General features: G+C 45.2%; 1 long non-coding RNA gene across 1 annotated transcript; it reads left to right on the forward strand.

The window, feature by feature from the left end:
- The first annotated feature begins 347 nt into the window (after positions 1 to 347).
- LOC133242718 (uncharacterized) lies at positions 348 to 6,280 on the forward strand. Its single transcript, XR_009734879.1, has 2 exons — positions 348 to 4,324; positions 5,942 to 6,280. It is a non-coding gene; the product is annotated as an uncharacterized LOC133242718 (long non-coding RNA).
- The last annotated feature ends 2,952 nt before the right edge of the window (positions 6,281 to 9,232 follow it).

Here is a 9,232-nt window from a genome sequence, read left to right on the forward strand (position 1 = left end):
GGTCCAGTGGTTAAAAATCTGTCTTTCAATGCAGGGGACGTGGATTCAATCCCTGGTTGGGGAACTAAGATCCCACTTCCCATGGGGAAACTGAGCCCTTGCGCCTCAACAAGAGAGCCCTCACGATACAACCAAGACTCGACACAGCCAAAAATTAAATAAATATATTTAAAAAACTAAGGCAGCTATCTTAATGCCCTGTCAACACAGTACCTTTGACCTGAATAGCATGGCGATTGCCTCACTTCTTTGCTTCTCGACTCTTGAAGAGATTTGGTCTAATGGGGAGATTTAATCAGATGGCCATCTTGCCCCTTATTTTCTTGTGCGTCTCTAGGTGAGTTACATAACCTTACTCAAATAAACAGAAGGACAACAACGGTACTTAACTAAACAAATTATTAATACAAGAGAAGTCTGGGACTTCCCTGGTGGTCTATTAAGATACCGTGCTTCCACTGCAGCGGGCACAGGTTTGACCCCTGGTGGGGAACTAAGATACCAAATGCCACACGGTGCGATCAAAAATAGAAAAAAAATTACAAGAGAGGACTAAGCAGATATCATTTTAAACTGCATCAAAATGTCAAGACTCAAAAGAAATGTAGAAAATTTCCATTTTACATCTTATATGTATGTCTCTTGGGGGTTGGGAGGACACAAAATTCCCTTCAATAAAACTACATGCAAAAGCAGTATTTGTATCCAAGGCATTTGAGGAATGTCTTGCATGTTGTATTGGTTTTGCCTGTGGCAGGAGTTCCCTGGTGGCTCAGATGGTAAAGCCTCTGTCTACAATGAGGGAGACCTGGGTTCGATCCCTGGGTCGAGAAGATTCCCTGGAGAAGGAAACGGCAACCCACTCCAGTACTCTTGCCTAGAAAATCCCATGGATGGAGGAGCCTGGTGCAGGCTACTGTCCATGGGGTCGCCAAGAGTTGGACACGATTGAGTGATTTCACTTTCTTTTCTTTCAGCAGGACTAGAGGCTGTAGCACTTTTATTTATGCAAGTATCCCATTGTACCTTTTTAAAATATCATCACAATCTTCGTTCTTATTTCTCTAGAGGTCAGGATCACTGTTGTCTGGCTCCCTAGCTCTGTTAAATGTTTTCCCCAACCAGATTCTTGTTTTATTCACTGTTTAACTCCCCACTCAGATTACTCCTCTCTTTGGATTACTCTTCCAAGGCAACTCAGACTGCCTCCCCCAGAGGCAGCTCCCCAGTGAGTAACACGGAGTTGGGGGGGGAGTGTCTCAGAAGTGATCAAAGACTTGCAAATGAAGTCATACAGCTCACAGAAGGCAATGGCCACAGGTGCCAAATGCAGACGACTACCCAAGCTCCGGAAAGGGTAGTTGCTACAACGTGTGTCGACTACCTCACTGCCTAGCAACAACGGCTACATAGAAATGCCTCTTATTCACATGACTTGACCACACAACCTGTGTGGGTTCCCAGAGGATGGGCACCAAACCTATGATTTATGTGTGGGTGGGCATATCTGTCTTCCTTTTAAACTACTAAATTAATCTAAAAAAGGATGGATTGACAACATTGAAGACTTAACACCTGTGAGTACCAGAAAAAGACACAATGTAGAAAATGGTGGTATAAGCGTTAACACAAATCTGCCTCCAAGGAAATGACTGGCATTTCAACAAAATATTCTCTCCAAACAAGACCATAAACGTGGGGGTGGGGGAGAATTCTCCTACCTTTGACTTCATAAAACCAGTGAGATTTTAACAAACCAACCAAAAGTGGAACCGTTGAAGAGGCTTTAATTTTTTTCCCCCCTTTTTAGATATGTGTGCTTGTTGGTAGGAATGGGAAAAGCCATTTTGTACACAAATGTCTTTGGAATTCTAAGATGACAGTGATAATGGTGGCGTGTCCTGCAGCTAAGTGTTTAGTAGCAACTGGAAGAACTATAGAACAAGTGCAATGAGACAAGCAAGAGTCTCCCTAAACACATGTCCCCTCCAATGCCTATTTGGTTTAACTGTGCACAGAAGCTATAGCTAATGTGAATCACCCAGATAATGACGGTTAAATAGGCTGGCTCACAATGAGTATGAAATTATTTAATAGTACATGTGTAAAGGGTTAGCAGACATATTTGTGACTCTTTTGTATTGGTGGAGGAGGGTGGAGGGAAAGAGAAAGAGGGGATTTTCTGCTGTCTTTACAAATACTGGACTCTATGTGAGTGGAAATGCTACCAGGGAATGGAAGTTGGCCAGGGGTAATAACCTAGCCACAAAGCCAAAAAGACAGTTTATGTCTAATTACAAACTTCAGGTCAATGACTTATACAACTTTATGCCCTGCATTATAGCATCTGCAAGCCGTTCAATGTATATTATCAATATTATAATTACTACTTTGTGTGGTTCATGTTGATTACACCAATAAGACTGCAAGTTTTTTGAGAGAAGTGTAGGTGCATCTGCCTTGTTCTTTCCCACATCCTCAGTTCTCAGCAAGATGCTCAGCTCATATCAAGTGCCCCTGAATATTAGTTGAATAAACAAATGAATACATGTATGAATTCATGCAAATTCATGTTGTGATGTGTATTTGCCACGTCTGTGCCATGAGCAGGGCTGAGTGTGCTGCTACAACTCAGTACAGCAGGCAAAACTTCAAAAGGTGCCCATCTTGGGCTAGCTCAATGCTGGGGCAGACAAAATCAAATGTAGAGGCCAGGGAAGGATGGCTGGCATAACAACTGACCTGCAGGGCACTCTGAACCCCAGGGTATGATCCAGATGCAACTACACTTGCATTGAGCCCCTTCAGATCATTGATGATCTCTGGGCTTTTGTGTCCTCATTTAAAACCTGAGGAATAATCTTTTTTTTCCCTTGCAGTTCTGAAATTCTAACCTTTTAGGAAGATTTCTGGACCCTGAAATCTTGCCAGAGACAAACTATGGTAAGACCTTCTGCTTACAAAGTTGAAAACAATTTCTAAAATACGAAGTTCCGTTCTGGTTCAATGAAATGTTATTTGGGGGGGGTGGTGACTTCTTGCCAGATCCAAGCCAGTTAATACCTTCTCTTCATCCTTTTCCACACCCAGAAGTCAGGTTCTCTAGGCCTCAATGGGAAGAACATAAATATTCTCAACCAGAGCTGGTGCTTTGCTTCAATCTCTAGCTATCACAGAGAGTCGGTCTGATAGACATTTGCAGTTAGAATGGAAGCAAGCACAGCTTCTCAGACTTTTACAGATTTTTTTTTATGGACAAGTAGGAGAGTCACAGAAAACCTAGAATTAGGTAAGAAAGAGAAATCCCCCCAGAGAATTCAGAGAGAGCAACAATTGAGAGCCTTGAAACAATCACTGTATAAAAACAGAAGAAAGGACACCCACAATTTGAGAAAATAAGCAGACATATTTTTTCTTAGAAATTTTTAAATTAATATTAGGCACTGATTTTAGTCCTCTAGTCCCATCTCTCAAGATGTCACTTTAAAAAGCAAAGGTTTTATCCACAAAACCACCAGTGAGTAAACAACCTTCACATTCTTATCCTCACAAACACACAGTAAGATATTTACTTTCTGATAAACAGCATTTGTAAATAAATCTCATTTAATCTCTAGAAGCCACAATAAAAATCTTTAACCTCCAAGGCAGAGTTTACAGATGTGTCTGCATGCCCTGCTAGAGCCAGAAAACACAAGGTCTTGAAAAAACTCCTATAACGGGAGACAAATTTTCTCTCTCGAGCATCTTGCATTGACCTTCTTTTTTTAAAAAAAATATGTACCAGGGAGGAGAGAAGGGGGAAACCCAACCCCTCCTACCCCATTCTCTGTACAAATCGGCCAATAAATCTAAGGAAAAGACACAAGAGAAAAGGACAGAAGCCAACAGGTGGAAAAAGGCTTTTTGTTTCCTTAGAAATGCTCAGACACTTGATCTGTGTTCCCCGGTCTATTTGTCTCAGGGTGTCTTAATGATGGTTTTATTATCATGATGATGACGATCAAGAACAATGATAACACTTCTACTTTGTGATGCCACAGCATTGCTAGCTCGAAGATTTCTCAACGCGTTTGAGACAGAAGGGTATCTGTTCCGTTTTTACCGGATCCCAGAGAGGCGGGCAGCATCCCAAGGCGGCTCTCTGGATTTTACAGCTGGGGAAACTGAGGCACGGGGCCGCCCACAACTCCTTCACGGTCTCTACCACCAGAGAGATCCCTGAGACGGGAAAAGTTTCTGGATCGTCTTGCGACAGAGTTCTCTCAGCCTCCCTCCTTGCCTGCCATGCCGCTCTTCCTCCCGGAGAGTCTGGGCTCGGGTGGTAAGGATGGGGGTACCTCCCCTTCACGACGAGGCACGCCAGGGCAGGGTGTGGGAAGTCCACACACACGCACACGCACACAGGCACACTCGCACACACACAAAGCTCCGTGTAATCTCTGCAGGCACTCGGCGGAGCCCCCGCCGGCCCCTGCTCAGCCTGAGAATGCTCAGCGCAAGCTTGCAAGGAGGCCCTCCTTGGGCTCCTGGTTGGGGCTGCTCTGAACGAGGGCTCTGCCCTTCTCTGCCTCTCTTTCAGGCTGCTCTCTCTTTTTTTTACCCCTCACGCCCTCCAATCTCACACCCTCCTCCCATTCCTCTCCATCCACCCCTTCTCCCCCATCAACCCAGAGGCGCAGATCGTGTTACTGGGGTTCCCTAGAAAGAGGGGGCCATCCCCAGCCCGGAGCGCCTGCAAAGACTTCCAGAGGCAAGGCTAGAGCTCCAATCGCAGGCTCCCAGCGCTCCTCCTAAGCAGCGCAGGAATGAGACCCCCACTTCCAGGCACGGGCGAACCAGCCTGCCACAGAAGAAGGAATTGTTAGGGCTCTTACCTTTTTTATGAGGAGAAATTCTGGAGAATCATTTCAGAAACTGAGGGGGGAAAGTGAATGAAGACAAAAAAGACCCTTTTCCTGCAATCCCTGGCCTCCTGGTATCAAGACACTAGGACAACATCAAAGCAACTTAGGGGGAACACTTTAGGGGCCTATTGTCTGCTCTGGTCTGATCTGTTTTTCTTCTGACTCCCCCTCTTGCTGCGGTGACACTTGGTACGGCCCAGGCATTCATGCCAAGTAGCTTTCACACATGGAAGCTTGTCTCAAGCAATTGCTGACAAGCCACAAACAAGACATTCTCCCTCCCTTCTCAGTACCCCCCCACTCCTCCCCCCTCCACCTTTTCCTCCCCCCTCCTTGCCTCCCCTCCTCCTTTCTTCTGAATGCAAACTAAAACTCTCCAGTGACAGGCAGGCTCGCAGGCTTGGCCTAGCTGCGCAGGCAGACACACACACACACACACACACACACTCTCTCTCTCTCTCTCTCTCTCTCTCTCTCTCTCTCTCTCTCTCACGCAAGCAGCTCAGCTAGTTGCTGCTGCACTGGTGGAGTTAAGAGACAGGAAAAAGCCTAGGCTGAGTTGGGGGCAGGGAGAGAAAGAGAGGGAGACGGAGAGCCGCCTCCTGTGTCCTGGTAAAATGGCAGAAGAGAGGTGAGCCCCCTGCAAAAACAGCAGTGGCCACACACGTGTGCACACAGACACACACTGGGAGGCAGTCTGAGCTCCAGAAACAGTGAAATCAATGACTCCACAAAGGAAAAAGCCGCGGCCGGTCAGCTGCAGCTTGGGAGAGTGGGGAGATAAGAGTGGGTGGACCCAGGGCTGGGGTTTCTGTTGAAATGTTTAGATGGTTTTCTTCTTCATAGTAGAAAAAAAAAAAAAAAAGTGTTCCCTATGGAGCTAGTCTTTCTTCACTGCATAATGGAGCCTAAACCTGAACCACTAGTTAAAATAAAACCAGGAAATGTGTAAATGTGCGAGTAAACTTAACTGTGGGTTCAACTTGTACCTAAGATATTTTTAAGTGGATTTTTTTTTTTTTTTTTTTTTGCAGAAACCCTAGAGAGCGGTAGCAAGGAGAATAGTAACAAGTAGTGTAAACTCTGAGAGCTGTGAAGTGTGATGCGAAAGTTACTGATTGCCAGGCTGCTGGAATTTATGGAGGGTGGGCATTGCGAGCTGGAGGAGGGGAAGGGTGAGTCTCTGTGAGCTGTTTTCGAGGAATGAAGGGGGAATGAAGTAGAATAATGAATATGGCAAGAAGCAAGCAGGAATTTGATTGGTGTGGAGGGAGGAGGAAGGTGGGGGTGTAAAGGAGGGAAGAGAAAGAGAGGAGGGAGGAAAAAAAAAAAAACACTGCATGAGAAAGGAAGAAGAAAAATGGAAGCCCAGAGATTGAAACATGCCGAGTAAATGAGATGGCAAAAGAAGGCATAAAATGTGAGCAAAAAGAAGCACAAAGGATGTGCAAATTTGCAGATGGCATGAAATCAGGAGAGCCAATTGAGATCAAGAAGAAGGACAGGATGATTATGTGACATTCTTTTTTTAGCCTCTGGTGGAGTTATAAACCTGATAAGGTCTCCTTTACCAGGGCTGGGATGGTCACCCTTCTACAGCCAGGACCTGAATGGGAGCTCAGCTCCTAACTGGAGCTACCAGATCTGTGGTTTTGCAGGAAGGTCGCTTGTACTCTAGTCCTCTGACTCTTCCTCTACAACATGCAAATTATGTGAACACACATCACTTGTTCCTTTGCGGGGGTGCAATAAGAACTAAATTATGACTTTTTACATTTAAAACTAGCTAAAGGCTCCCCTGATGGCTCAGAGGTAAAGAATCCGCCTGCCAATGCAGGAAACACGGGTTCGACCTCTGATCCTTGGAGCATATAAGCTTGTGTGCCACAACTATTGAGCTCTGTGCTAGAGCCGGGGAGCCGCGACTACGGAGCCCACAGGCAGCAACTACTGAAACCTGCGTGTCCTGGAGCCGGTGCTCCACAAGAGAAGCCACCGCAATGAAAAGCCAGCACACCGCACCTAGAGACTAGCGCTTGCGTACCACAAGTAGAGAAAAGCCCACACAGCAAAAGAAGTCCCAGCACAGCCAATAAATAAACAAATATATGTTTTTTAAACTAGCTAAGTGGCTTGTCACTACGTAAAACTTACCACATCAGACACATCCTTGTTCCTACTACCTTTTCCCTTTCTCCGTTACGGCAGATCCTTTTAACTGTCTGTTCTGATCCACATTCATGAGGATAATGAAAATAATTCCTTTGGATTGAGTATTTACTTGATTCTCAGCATTTTCCAAGCATTTATACCATGAAGTCACTTCTTTTAAGACCATCTCTATTTACAGATGATAAAAAATGAAGCACAGAGAGGCTAAATAACTTGCCGGAGGTCACACAGCAAGGTAGAGATGGAGCTGAAATCAGACTCAGGTCTGTGTGGTTTTATGGCTCCAGCATTTACCCATCACTTTATATCCTCTGATCTGGGTAGCACACGTTCTCCATGGCACCCCAAGGCCACTCAGCCATAGAAGTGCCCTGTTTCTTTCTGTACCCCAGAGCTAGGTTTGGATCCTCTCACTTTGAGCCAGGGGACCTTCTGACCTCTGCTTAACAGACTACTGACTCACCGTCCACTTCTCCGTGGTGGTGACTCTCTATATACAATGAGGCCTTCTGGGCAAGAATTGCATAAAGGGTCAGCTTGACCTTTAATGATTGTATGATTTACTGATTGCCAGGCAACAGAGAAAGGCAGCTAAGACCAGAAAGGCTTCCCTTCCTTAAAAAATGTACAAAGCAAACTAAAAACACCCACAAGTTGTTGATGGTAATATTGACGGTGATGATCGGTAACATGTAATGAGCAGGTACATATATTAAACAACCCCATAAGGTATACGCTGTTATTGTTCCTGTTTTCCAGATGAAGAAGCTGAGGCACAAAGGTTCAGTAACAGGCTGAGTTCACTCAGTCAGGAAGTGCTAGCTGAGCTATGGCCCCAGGCAGCCTGCCTCCCCAGAGACCATGCTCTCCCCAACTCTGCTGATACTGCCGAAGAAGTGAAAAGAGTAGTTTCAATTATGAGAGTGAAAAATCTAACTGCTCAGTGAGAGAAAGGGGAGAGAGGCAGTAATAATCCTCATATTTTCAATGATCTCCATGAGTAGCTAATGAAGCAAGAAGCATGAACCAGGGCCCCCAGATGGCCCCAGTTTTCGAATTCCTCCACAGCCCCGCTTGGTAGAGGACAGAGACTCTCCAGCCTCCGGGTCAGAACATATTGGCAGGAAGAGCAGGTCAGATTATCTCACCTCTGGCAGTGATGACTTCTACCTACCGAGTCCAAAGAAAGAAAAGATGATCCAAGTGGATAAGTGAACAAGGTCAATGAGTGTTCCTGAGTTTATTTTTCGAGACTTCTGAATGCTAAGCATGGATTATAGAAGAAAATACCCTAGACTCTTGGGCAGAAGACCTAGTGCCAATTCTACCACTCACCAGGCCCTCGTATCTAAGCTTGGTTTCCTCAATTATATAATGAACTAATGACATTAGCTTTACAACCCTCTCCAGTGCTGAAATGCCATCAATCTAATGACTGTCCATTTGATGAGGAAAAGATTAGCAGCCAAGGTAGCTGATACGATGTGTGTTTGGATGTGTGTGGATATATGTGTACTGGAGAGGTCAGTGGCATGAAAGGATTGGGCAAGAAAGATTCTTGTTGGCTTGGTCTCCCCACATTATGGCACATCACTTCCAAACTACCTTCTGCTGCTGCTGCTGCTGCTGCTAAGTCGATTCAGTCGTGTCCAACTCTGTGCGACCCCATAGACGGCAGCCCACCAGGCTCCCCCATCCCTGGGATTCTCCAGGCAAGAACACTGGAGTGGGTTGCCATTTCCTTCTCCAATGCATGAAAGTGAAAAGTGAAAGTGAAGTCGCTCAGTCGTGTCCGACTCTTGGCGACCCCATGGACTGCAGCCCACCAGGCTCCTCCGTCCATGGGATTTTCCAGGCAAGAGTATTGGAGTGGGGTGCCATTGCCTTCTCCAAAACTACCTTCTACATAGCAGCTACTTTCACTTTATTTTGTTTCACTGCAAGATGAATGTACATGCACAACTAATAATATTTTTAAAAAATTGAAGTGTTGATAGTGTTGTGCAGCAAGGTGACTCAGTTTTACACATGTATACATTCTTTTTTAAATATATCTTTTTCCATTACAGTTTATCCCAGGGGATTATAGTTCCCTGTGCTATACAGTAGTTCCTTGTTGTTTATCCATTCTAAATGTAATAGTTTGCATCTAC

The sequence above is a fragment of the Bos javanicus genome, chromosome 3 (assembly GCF_032452875.1).
Source record: "Bos javanicus breed banteng chromosome 3, ARS-OSU_banteng_1.0, whole genome shotgun sequence".
NCBI classification, from domain to species: domain Eukaryota; kingdom Metazoa; phylum Chordata; class Mammalia; order Artiodactyla; family Bovidae; genus Bos; species Bos javanicus.